This window comes from Taudactylus pleione, unplaced genomic scaffold, assembly GCF_031769625.1.
Source record: "Taudactylus pleione unplaced genomic scaffold, aTauple2 ptg000198l, whole genome shotgun sequence".
Taxonomy (NCBI): Eukaryota; Metazoa; Chordata; class Amphibia; order Anura; family Myobatrachidae; genus Taudactylus; species Taudactylus pleione.
In genome coordinates, this window is record NW_028284600.1 from 2,342,209 (window position 1) to 2,355,694 (window position 13,486).

Consider the following 13,486-nt stretch of genomic DNA (forward strand, 5'->3'; position numbering starts at 1 on the left):
AACCCACATTTTGTAAACCTGGAATAAAGGAGGAGTTGCCCCAAATGTAGTATATTTGGACGATATATGATGCCTTTGTAACATGCAATCTATAGACAACCAGGATATGTAAGTATCATGGACTAAAACATTGTGAAGGACTTTTGGGGGTAAAGAGGAATGCGGAGTATAAAGAAGCACCACAGGAGAATACTGCTTCCTCTAAACACTTGTAAGTATATATGCTACCCCCTGTGCACCAATCCAAAATATATTGAAAAAAAAAAAGGAAGCTGAGAAAGCTGGAATGTTAGGTACTCCTAATCCTCCTTCCTCCCTTCACAAATACATTATATTTCTCGCAATACTGGGTTTTTTATGCTGCCAAATGAATAAAAAAAAAAAAAAAAAACTCTTAATTTTTGTTAAATCAGATTTAGGGATCCTAATAGGAAGCATTTGCATTGGGTAGAATAATTTGGGCAAAACTATAGATTTCAAGAGAGCAATTCAACCTAACAAATTCAGTGGAAGAGAACGCTAAGTATCCAACATTTTTATAATAGAGGATATAATAGGAACAAAATTCATAGAGTATAATTGGGATAGTTGGGCAGGAATCTGAATTCCCAAATATTTGATTAACTGAAAACTAGTCCTAAACTGGTTGAGCAAATGTCAGGGTCGAGATGAGGTCACAGAGTTACCAACCTGGAGAACTTCCGATTTGTGTAGATTAATACGACAACCGGCAAATGAACCAAAGTTTCCCAGTAAATCTAAAATGGCTGGCATTGAATGCACGATATCCAATACAAATAATAACATATCGTCAGCAAACAAACTTATTTTTAATTCTACTGGACCTATAGTAATCCCTTTAAACTTGGTATTAGCCCTTAAAGTGATAGCCAATGGCTCAAGAGCTAAGGCAAACGGAGTGGTGACATCAGGCAACCCTGTCGTGTCCCCTTCTGTATCACAAAAAGGGAAGATACATACCCGTTACTAGAAATTTGTGTTTGTGGTGAGGAATAAAGCATCCTTATCACTTCTACGACATCATTGGTAAATCCAAAACGCTGCAGTGTCTCAAATAGGTGATCCCAGGTAACCATGTCAAAAGCCTTCTCTGCAACCATAGAGATAATTACCTGGCCACCTGGGACCCCTGAACAAGCCATATGATGAAACGCAGCAATGACCGTACGGACATTCACTACTGAGTGTCTGCCATGAATAAACCCTGTTTGATCAGGGGACATAACTAAAGGAAGCAATGGTTTCAACCATTCAGCCAGAATTTTTAGTCAATATTTTGCAATCTGTGTTCAATAATGATATTGGCCTCCAAATCTCGGTCAGGTTTAGGTAATACCCTCACAATTGCCAAATTAAAATATAAAGTAAAAGAGCGTTTGGATATGATAGTGTTAAATACATCTTTTAATGTATTCGCTATTCCGTCAGCCAAAATTTTCTATAATTCCCCTGTAAGGCCATCAGGGCCAGGAGTTTTAAGAGGTTTCATTGATCTAATGGTTAGTAAAACCTCCTCAGTTGTAATTGGGGCTATAAACGATGCCGGCTGGGATTCTGAGATTTGAGGTGTATCAATCCATGCCCAAAAGGATGCCTTGCTATTATAATCCAATACGTCTTGGGAATAAAGTTTAGTATAAAATTTCTGTAAAAACCTCCATTACTTTTTCTCCTTTATAAACCCGTACCCCTTCTGGTAATACCGAAGACAGTAGAGTGAAAATCCTGACAAGGTAAATAACTATACTATCCCTAACCTTCTCCCAACCTTAACCCTAACCCCCCCTTAGGTTATTTAAACAGCATGACTTTGGCCACCACTTCACCTACCCTTGAAAAAGTCCTTACAGGGGTTGAAACACGTTGGGAGACGCTGGAAAACTACTTTGTTCTTGAAATTAATTCATCTTTTTTTAAACCTGACTGTGATGTCTGTTTTACAACAAGTTTAAAGTGTATGCCCCTTTGTTTTGATACCCTCTGTAACCATTTTGAGCCATACAAAAGCATGTGCACAGAGAAATAAATTATACCTTTTACCCTCTCCACGTACATAGTGTATTTTGCTTAGGTGTACTTGAACCATAATGTCCTCTGCCCCCTCTTACCCACACACAACAACCATGCAAAAAGACACGTGAACCAGCAGGACAGTGTTGAGATCTGGGTAAGTCAATACAGCTTACCCACATTTCTGCATACTAGTGTCCACCAGTACCTGATACTCTGGTTTGTTTGTGTGAATTCTGAGGTGGAGTGGCAGCATACTGATACAGATACCAGTTGGAGAGGGTAGAAGTTTTTCACACTATGCTACTACTTACCAGTGACTTTTATGAATACCACCCAATACAATCCATTTATTGAGACACAGATGAACCTAACTACCCAAAGTTTTTGCAAAGTAGTGACTGATTGCTGAGACTGTTTTTGTAAGAACACCCACCCTACAGTTTGTTTCAGGTGGATCACACCAGGACTTTAGTGACATTATCCATATCTCTCTTTAACACGAGACAATCAATTCCACCACACGCACCACCTACATAGTCTATAAATCACAACTTTGAAGCGATAGAATAGGACCTCAGAGCGCTGACACAATACCCCATTCCCTATAAATACTAAGGAAATTTTGGACACTTTCCTGGTGTGTAGCAGCTAGAGGTACTACACTGAACCCTGTAGCGTGTACCTGAATGCAAATAATGCCTAACCCTAACCCCCTTACCCTAGCCTAACCCTAACCCTCCCAGGGTGGGTGCCTAACCCTAAATCCCCCCAGGAGCTCCTAAACCTAACCTTTGTTTGATATGCTGGGTATCAGGATTTCGGCAGGTGGATAATGATAGGTGTCGGGATTTCAACGCCTATCATTAGTCCCATGCTGGGATTTGACACTCGGGAAGCCGGCGGTTGGAATTTTGACTGCCAGCTTCCTGACCGCATACCTAGTGCAATTGCTACATCTGTTGCAGCCCAGGGGTTTCCTATACACATTGGCTATAGGTTGAACAGCTCTCCCTGTGATATCAGCCCGTACTAATCTGTCTCTGAGGTTTCTACCTCTCTTAAGTGGGTCTAGTATTTTAAAGATGAGGAGATCCTTATCAGAAGACACTAAAGGCCAGAGAGCCTGTGTGGCTCTTCTAATTATGGGACTGGCCTTTTCACTCTAACTATGATCCTGTCTCCAATAAGGCTTCCTTGAAAACATTTGGTAGATTGCTATATGAAGCCATTACAAAATTCATATCAGCACCTGGTAATGTATCTAAAGCCGAGACTAAGGCATTGCAGGACTTGGAATCCTATGAAGATATTGTTATTAGACCCGCCGACAAAGGCTGTGCCATTGTCATTCAGAACATTGATGAATACAAGGCAGAGATTCGATCACAACTTTCAGATGTGGCGTATATAAAAAAAAATTGTGGAGAGACCCTACCATTGAATATCAACGTATCAATGTGAATTGGAGGGTCTACTGATAGAGGCTACAGACCAACAAAAGATCACCAAAAATGTATTCAAAGCTCTATCTGTCCAATACCATAAGGTTCCAGTCCTTTATACTTTGCCTAAACTGCACAAACATAGCACTAAACCCCCCCGGGTGACCTATAATCTCGTCAGGGGATTCTCTTCTTGAGCCAGTTTCCCAACTTTTGGTGTGTGTATTACAACCGCTTATTTGTGAACAAGCAACATTTCTAAAAGGACACTGAATTTTCTACAGAAACTATCATCATTCATAGAAGTTCCATTGAATAATTTACTGTGCTGTCTTGATATTTGCAGCCTATATACATCCATCTCACACAGGATGGGATGTTGGCTATGAAGAAATTTCTTGAAGTACATTTGTCTAACTATATTTTTGATCATGATTTGCTCCTTCAGTTACTTTAAATTGACTTTGTATAGGAATTACTTTCTATATGATGGGGAGTTTTTCCTTCAGCTGCAGGGGTGTGCTATGGGGTCATCTGTAGGATCCTCGTATGCTAATGTGTTCATGTTTGAACAAGAATGGAAGCTGGTCTTTCAGAATACAGATGTGAAACAGCACATCCTGTGGTATACCGGGTACATAGATGATATTTTTCTTCTATGGACTGGGGGTGTTGATAAATTGAAGGAAACGATGGAAGTGATCAATAGTTCAGAATCCCCGATTAAGTTTGCCTTTACATAAAATTTGTCTTAGGTTCACTTTTTAGATATCACAGTTAAATTGACTGGCCAATCTTTTCAGACAGGGGTGTTTAAAAAATCTACAGACAGAAATACCTTTTTAGCGCATCCAGTTACCATCCAGAGGCCCTTAAAAGGGTCTCCTCCTATCCCAAATGATACGCATAGCATGGATCACTAGTGATCCAGATAAGGTACCAGCTGAATTAGATATTTTGATTGATAAATTCAAGAGTAGGGGCTCTGATTATAAGGTATTACAGGAACAGAAATTAAGAGTGTGTGGGATGTCCCGAGGGGACCTGTTGTTTCTAAATAAGAGAGATTCAAAAAAATTGGGCTCTCTGGCCTTTATAGTGTCTTCTGATAAGGATCTCCCCATCTTTAACAATACTTAACCCATAGCAGCACTTGAGAGGTAAAAACCTCAGAGACAGATTAGTACAGGCTAATATCAGAGGGAGAGCTATTCAACCTATAGCCAATGTGTACAGGAAACCCTGGGATGCTACAAAAGTAGCAATTGCACTACATGTTCTTATTTAACCACGTGCAAATCATTTAAACATCCACATGGCAATAAGATTTTTGACATTAGGCATGTGCTAACCTGTTTGACTGAATTTGTTGTGTACATCATTGTGTGTTCCTATAATTTATATTATGTGGGTCAAACCATCCGTAAATTCTCTGAAAGAATGAAAGAATGGCTGTGCACAGGTCAGTCATTAGGTTGGCATTGGAATGGGAGGTCGATAGATCAACCATTTGCCAAACATTTTAAAGAGTTGGGACCCAGTTTGGCATCTTCTAGGTATTACATGATAAACCATGTTCCAGTGCGCTAAAACAGGGGGAGACAGGGCTAATGTGCTGCTCATCAAAGAATCTAGATGGATTATGAGACTAGATACTATTGCTCCCAATGAACTAAATAAAAAAATCAACTGGAACAGCATTCTGTAATAATAAGTGTATTTATCTTCAGTACTGCTTTCTTTTTTAACTGATTAATTTTTTCATATATTACTTTTATATTATTAGATGTGAGCCTCTTTTGAGTAGGATTCATATAGGATTTAAATAGGCTCTGCACATTGTAGATTTGGATTGTGTGTTTACTTCTCTTCTCTTATGGTATATAGGTCATTGTTTGTTGTATTTTATGGGAGTATGCATCTCCACTTATATGCAGCTCTCCCTCTGCCTATAGGGCCATCAGTCGGGGAGTACAGACAGCTTGCAGCTGTGGAGCACAGACTTCCTGGTCAGTGGAACGCACTCGATGGTTCCTATGACAGCGGGGACTGATGTTTCCGGAAGTGCGGTGGTGATGTGTGTCTGGTGGGCAGTACCTTGATGGTGATTGAAGATGGGCTGGCATTTTAGCTGTGAGATACATATAGGGGTAAGTGTTTTAATATCACTTGTATGCTTTTATTGTATATGATGTGGTCATGAAAACGGGGCTCCGGCCCTGACACGATCATTGACCAATAACACTATTACTTGTTGATCTATTGAAATCTCTGAGTGCCGTATATATATATATATATATATATATATATATATCCAACAAGCGGCACTCAGGGATTTAAGTCCCTGAGTTCCACTTGTTGGATCTAATTGTATACCTGCATGTTTCTAACATGACACGAAGAGGGCAATGGGGCAAGGTACAGTATTTGTTGTACATATTAGTGAGTGCTGAGCTTATCTCTTCCGCTCTCTCTCTATATATATATACAGTATATATATACGCTTGGCATTAAAGTGTACACAATGTGAATAAATATGTGAAAAATGTATAATACAAAGGTCCAAGATCAATCCAATAGGATATAGGGCCCAATTCAGACCCACTCGCGAGCGGCTGTCCGCTCGCAAGTGGGTCGTTGTTATGGACTGAGCATGCGCACGACGGAGGGAGCTCCGTCGTGCGCATGCGCCAGACGCGACGAGCGAAGGAAAGTCCTTCGCTCGTTGTGTCCGATCAAAGGGGGCGTGCTGTCAATGTTGATTGACAGCACGCCCCCTTTGGTGGGCGTGCCAGGGGCGTGCCTCCCTGACGGGGGCGTTCCTAAGGGAACGCCTCCCGTCAGAAGCCGGCCCACTGACATCACTAGTGATGTCAGTGGGAGTGATTTTGGCTCTGATAGAGCCAAAATCACTCCGGAGCTTGCGGTTGAAAACCTCAACCGCAGGCTCCGGCTCGCAAATTCGATGGTCGCGATACCATCACAATGCACGCTCGTATAGCCTGTGGGTGGTGACCCACAGCTATACGAGCGTCCAGGAGGACGCTCCATGAAAATGGAGCCTGGCCCTCATTCAGAGCGTGCGCTCTGCTCAGAGCGTACGGCTCTGAATGAGGGCCATAGTTCCAAATATGTATAGGAAAATCCACGTGAAGGATGGCAACACAGCTCATTGTCTAGATCCACACCACCTCCTTTATTCTGTAATATATAAAATGACAAAGGCGCCTCCTAGTGCAATAAAGAGCAAATGCCACCAATATGTGCTCAAAAAACTGATAAGTGGACCCGTACCAGAATGATAAATGAATAAGCTTATCTCAATGTTGTGTCCACAGGTGTACACGAATTCATCCGCATTAGAATTATTCATAAGTTTTTAATGGAACTCCTGGCTGAGAAGCAGAGAGAGATTGCAGATGGGGAATGCTAGGGTAAACACTTCCCAGGAGCCTTTGGTTTGCCTGGCAAACAACTAGCTTGGAAAATTTCAATCTGCGTTGGCACAGAGAAGCAACAGCGCTGTGTGAGGGAGCTGTATTCAGGCATGGATTGAATTAATCTATGTAATGCAGGAAGATGCAGAAGCGTCCACTCGAACCAATGGTAGTACAGTGGTAACTCAGCTGATTCATTTCTCCAATGACTAGCTACCTAAGGGTATAAGAGTTGGACTCCAGGAAGTTGCCTGAATAACTTCACTACTCCAGTGACTGTCTGCTGTGGCATCATTCCAAACTCCTCACTGTGTTCTCTCTCTGTGACTATCACCAGTGTTTGTCTCCAGCATTACTTCACAGAGCTATCCTGCATCTGGACCTCCAGTGTAACCTCCCAGATCTATCCTGTGTCTGGATCTAGAGTGTTACTTCCCAGAGCTTTCCTGCAACTTGATCTCCAAGTGTTACTTCCCAGTGCTATTCTGCATTTGTATCTCCAAGTATTACCTTTCAGAGCTATCCTGTGTCTTGATCTCCAGCATTACCTCCCAGAGCTAGCCTGCTTCTGGATCTCCAGCATTGTACATAGTGCTCATCTGAGTACTATCCTCCAGAGTTATTGTTCATTTTTTTTTCTCCTGTGTTCATCACAAGAACTATTCCTTAGCAACATTCTTCATTATTTCCTCCAGTGATTTTCCACCAGTGCCAGTCTCATTAACTTATTCCTGTCACTGTCCTCGCTAATTCCCAGGTACCTTACCAGAGGGTCGCGACCTGCTCACTGGTTGTAGAGAAACCCACATCCCAATTGGAGGGGCCACTGGTGAAGATCGCCAGTGGATTAGACTCTGTGCCTCTGGTCAGGTTTCGTCAACACCTGGATTTAGCTTATGAGGAAGACATACATCCAACCACCTCGCTTGCTGCTTCCTATTCACCCTGGTACCCCAGCTCTCAGTTCCATTACTGAGGATCACCAGTGCCAGGTCATGACAGTTTTTTCAGGACAAATGGAAACTGTCAGTCCTCAGGGTGAAGGGGCTTTTCAGAACCTTGCCTCATGTATGGAGAACCAGGAAGCAGCTCATTCAATCCACTCTTGCCTCACTGACCTCACCTCCCTCTGCTTCTCCGAAGTCCCGTCTCCAGTTGGCTCCTCCCAATCATTTCAATGGAAATCCCAAACTCTGTTGTGGCTTTGTAAAGCAATGTGAAATTAATTTTGAATGTCTGCCACAAAATTTCCCTATTCAGAGGTCAAAAGTAGCATATATCATTTCATTGCTCACTGGTACGGCCCTGGATTGGGTTTCTCCTTTATGGGAATGAGCAGATCCTGTGGTTTCCAATTATCAAGACTTCATCTGTACATATAAAAATTTTTTTGATGAGCCTGGCAGTTCTGCTTTTGCTTCTTCGGACATTCTTCAATTTCGGCAGGGATCAAGTACTGTGGGGCAGTACATGGTTCAATTTCAAACCATTGCCTCAAAATTGGAATGGAATGATGGAGCTCTCTGGGCAACATTTTTGCATGGTTTGTCTGACAAATTGGATGAACTGGCCTCCCGGGATTTACCAGAATCCCTTTCAGAATTAATTTCTTTGTGTATTAAAATTGATTCGAATTATATGGAAAGATTGGCGATTAAGTGGTAAGTAGATCGTATTAAGAGCATCGGGCAATTTCTTGAAATCCTGTCCTCTTCTCACAGGAAATGAGAGAGCCTAATCGGTGATGGGAGCATCCTGTTGGGGGTACTAGCTAAATCTCCCATCTAATATATATGTTAATACCTGTTGGGATTCAAGTGGGGTCCCATATTAGGAGTGTTGAAGTTTTAGTGGATTCTGGTGCAGCAGGAAACTTAATTTCTGAGTTCTTAGTGCATGACCTTAAAATTCCAGTAAGGCCACTTCAGCAAGTATTGGCTCTCTCAGGAGTTGATGGTGGGACCCTTCAAGTCAGAGTCATTTCCTGTGTTTCTCAACCAGTTTCCCTTCACATAGGGGCTTTACATCAAGAGAAGATTGAATCACTAGTATTACCTAAAAGTACTCATGCTCTGGTGTTAGGTTTGCCCTGGCTGCAGGCTCATAATCCTACCATAGACTTGGCCCCAATGCACATTCTGGCATGGGGTTCCCACTGCCATCAAAAATGTCTTCCCGCGAATATATCCTGTGCAGTTTCATTTGGCAAATACCGGAACTCTCATTGTTTGTGTCTCTTTAACTCACTTAAATTCTAATTCAAAGCCAGATCCTCAGGTTCCCGAACCCTACCAAGAGTAGAGGGATTTCTTCTGTGAACATGCCGCTGACAAGTTACCTCCCCATTGGCCTTGGAAATGTGGCATCGATTTGGTCCCTGGGAAGACTACACCCCACGGGTTGTATCTATCTCCTCTCGGTACCTGAAACTGCAGCTATGTCTGATTACGTCTAAGCAAATTTGGCCAAAGGGTTTATTTGACCATCTACATCACCTGTTGGAGCAAGGGTTTTTTTGTAGAGAAGAAGGATGAGGGTCTAAGACCCTGTATTGATTACCAAGGATTGAATGACATCATGATTAAGAATAGATATCCCCTTTCCCCTCATTTCTGAAATATTTGTCAAAGTATGTGGGTGCCTCCATCTTCACTAAATTGGATCTTGAAGGAGCGTACAATCTAATTAGAATAAAGCATGAAGATGAATGGAAGACTGCCTTTAATACTTGTGATGGCTACTATTAGTACTTGGTGATGCCCTTTGGCCTGTGTAATGCCCCAGCAGTGTTCCAGGGATATGTACTGTAAATGAGATCTTTCATGATATTCTTTATAATTTTGTAGTAGTTTATTTGGATGACATTTTGTTTTTTTCCAGTGATCTTCAGTCTCGCAGCCTGCATGTCAAGGAAGTCCTCTCTCATCTTCAAGTTCATCATCTATTTGGGAAGATCTCCAAGTGTATTTTTGACCAGTCTTCAGTTCATTTTTTTGATCATATTATTTCGGGAAGATCCTTGAAAATGGACTCTGAGAAGTTGAGTGCTATCCGGGACTGGCCCCAACCTAACTCTTTAAAATCTGCTCAGCAGTTTCTAGGTTTCTCTAACTACTACCGAAGATTTATTCATAACTTCTCAAGTAGTGTCGCTCCCATCACAGCACTCACAAAACAGGTGCAAATCCTTCATGTTGGTCTCCCTCTGCTGTGGCTGCTTTGCAGACCCTCAAACAAGCTTTCCTCCACTCCCATCTTGTGTCAACCTAATTTGGAAAAACCCTTCACAGTTGAGGTCATTTGAGGTATTTGAAGATGGATGAATCACCCTTGTGGGTACTTCTCACGAAAATTCTCTTCTGCTGAAAGAAATTATGCTACAGTATCTGAGATCAAAATCTTTTGCCAATGAAATTGACGCTTGAGGAGTGGAGACACCTCTTAGAGGGAGCCAAGTTTCCTATAACTATTATTTTGGACCATAAGAACCTCTTGTTTTTAAAAACAACTCAGCATCTTAACCACAGACAAGATTGTTAGGATTTATATTTCTCTAGGTTTATTTTCAAAATTCTGTTTCACCCCGGTATACAAAAAAAGAAAGCTGATGCTCTTTTCCAGTCCTTTCTGCCTCCAGTAGATGAGGTCCTGCATTGGAATTTTGCACATACTTCATTCTGCACTCCCCTCCTGGCAGTCTTTGTGATCCCTAGACTTTGCAAGCAGTTACTTACATGGGCTCATGCCTCTCTGTTTGCTGGTCACTCAGGCATTCTTAAAATGTTAAAACTTGGTGGCCATCTATGAAGGAAGACATCATCGGCAAATTAATTTCTTCCAGTACCAAGTGCGCCCAGCACAAATCCACTCACAGGAAAATGGTGGGTCTCCTACAACCTTTACCCATTCTGACCAGACCATGGTCCCACTTGTCAATGAATTTCATTACAGACCAACCTACTTCAAAACAATACAACACAATTTGGGTAGTAGTAGTAGATCGTTTCTCTAAGATGGCACACTATACCTTTAGTTGGTCTTTCCTCAGCACCACACAATTTAAAGTTTTCCTGCTTGAAGTTTTCCATCTACATGGCCTACCTACGGAAATTGTATTCAAACGGGGTGTACAGTTTGTGGTGAGAATCTGGTGGGCTCTTTCTTCCTGTGGTGTTCAACTAAAATTCTCTTTTGGCCTATAACCCCCAGAATAATGGACAGTCTGAAAGAATAAATCAAGAACTGGAGACTTATTAGACTGTTTGTGTCTTCCTCTCAAGAATCCACTTCTTTTTTCTCTGTTTTCGGTAGACATCCTTGTGTTCCTGAATTCCAAGCCTTACCTCCAATTTGAAGTACACGTCATTGCCAGTCTTTTGGAATCTTACTCAGAAATCTGGAAAAAGATTAATTCTTCTTTAAAAAGAACCTCCAGCAATTATAAGAAGTTTGCTGATCGATGACGTCTGGCTGTCCCTCTTCTAAATATAGTACTAAGGGAGGGGGGCTTGGACTGCACACCCATATTAGAATGGGCACTATTACAGCTAGGTCCTGGATAAATTTAACATGATATCTTAGTATTGGGGATGCTAGGGACCCATCTTATGGGGTTCACCTTAATGTGGTGGATGCGCAAACATTTTTGGCCAAACATGTACTAAGAACCTCACTTATACTCCATGTTAATTGTAGAGGATTATTTTGTCTATCATTGTTCTTAGTACCTAGAGTGTGCACCTGCATTCTATGTAGGGGACCTGCATTGTACCTCTTCTATAACCTGGTGACAGAGTCTGGCTCTCTACAAGGAACATAAGGTTAAGGGACCCAAGTATGAAGTTTGCTCCACACTTCATTGGTCCCTATCGGAGTCTAAAGGTCATTAACCCAGTAGTCTATAAATTGGAATTACCTCCTCAATTAAGGATACCTAATTCTTTTCATGTTTCCTTGCTTTGTCAGTTGGTCCTCAATCAGTTCCTGCTCACCCTACTTAAACTCAACTTCACTTGGGGAGTCTTAAGGATGAATGAATCCTTGACTGTAGACATCGGTTGGGTCATATTCAAAACTTAATAGATTGGAAAGGCTATGGCCCAGAGGAATGAGCATGGATCAAAGCCTCTGTCATAAATGCTCCACAGCTTATACATGCTTTTCATAGGAAATTTCCTGGTAAACCTTCAAGGTGTCTGGAGTCCACGATGAAAGGGGTTTACGGTCAGAATGCAGCCTGGGATTGGCCGATACTCACTGCGATGCCAGCTTCCCCTGATCTTCCAGATGGTCAGATGCCAAGTGCAGCAGTGGGTGGTGCACTGAGTATTCTCCCCAGGGTCTGCTAGACTTCTATGTGATGCTCCATTGTGGAGTTTCCCATGGCTGCGGTCATGAGTGCATCGATGTTGTATCACCTGACCAGACTTTCCTCCATTGATAGTCCAGCGGTCACTGAGCGGATACCTTTCTCCAATGACTAGCTACCTAAGGGTATAAGAGTTAGACTCCAGGAACAGGAAGTTGCCTGAACAGCTTCACTACTCCAGTGACTGTCTGCTGTGGCATTGTTACAGGCTCCACACTGTGTTCTCTCTCTCTCTATGACTCTCACCAGTGATAATCTCCAGCATTACTTCCCATAGCTATCCTGCCACTGGACCTCCAGTGTTACTTCCCAGAGCTATCCTGCATCTGGATCTCCAGCATTACCTCCCAGAGCTATCCTGCATCTGGATCTCCAGCGTTACCTCCCAGAGCTATCCTGCATCTGGATCTCCAGCATTACCTCCCAGAGCTTTCCTGCATATGGATCTCCAGGGTTACTTCCCAGTGCTATCCTGCATATGGATCTCCAGGGTTACTTCCCAGTGCTATCCTGCATCTGGATCTCCAAGTAATACTTCCCAGAGCTGCCCTGCAACTGGATCCCCAGCATTATACACCAGTGTTATCCTGCGTCTGGGCCTCCAGCATTGTACATAGTACTCATCTGAGTACTATCCTCCAGAGTTATTCTTCAGTTTCCTTCGCCTCTGTTCATCACCAGAACTATTCCTTAGCAACATTCTCCATTATTTCCTCCTGTGATTTTTCCACCAGTGCCAGTCTCATTAAACTTGTTCATGTCACTCATTCTCCTTGCTAATTCCAATGTACCTGACCAGACGGTTGCGGCCTGCTCACTGGTTGCAGCAAAACCCACATTCCAATTGGAGATGTCACTGGTGAAGACCACCAGTGGGTTAGGCTCAGCGCCTCTGGTCAGATCTTGACAACACCTGGGTTTAGCTTATGAGGAAGACATACATCCAACAGCCCTGCTTGCTGTTTCCTATTCACCCTAGTACCCCGGCTCTCAGTCCCCTTACTGAGGATCCCCAGTGCCAGGTTTTCACAGAGGGGTTGTAACTCCAATTACCTTCAACAACAAAATATTGAAGTGATTAAAATCCCTAGAAGTTAATTATTAAAGCCACCTGTAAATGAGCAGAATGCAATCATCCCTTGAAAAAGTGAATATACAGTAACTAGCCCAGTTATCAATAGGGCAACAAAGTTTTGTGGCCCATT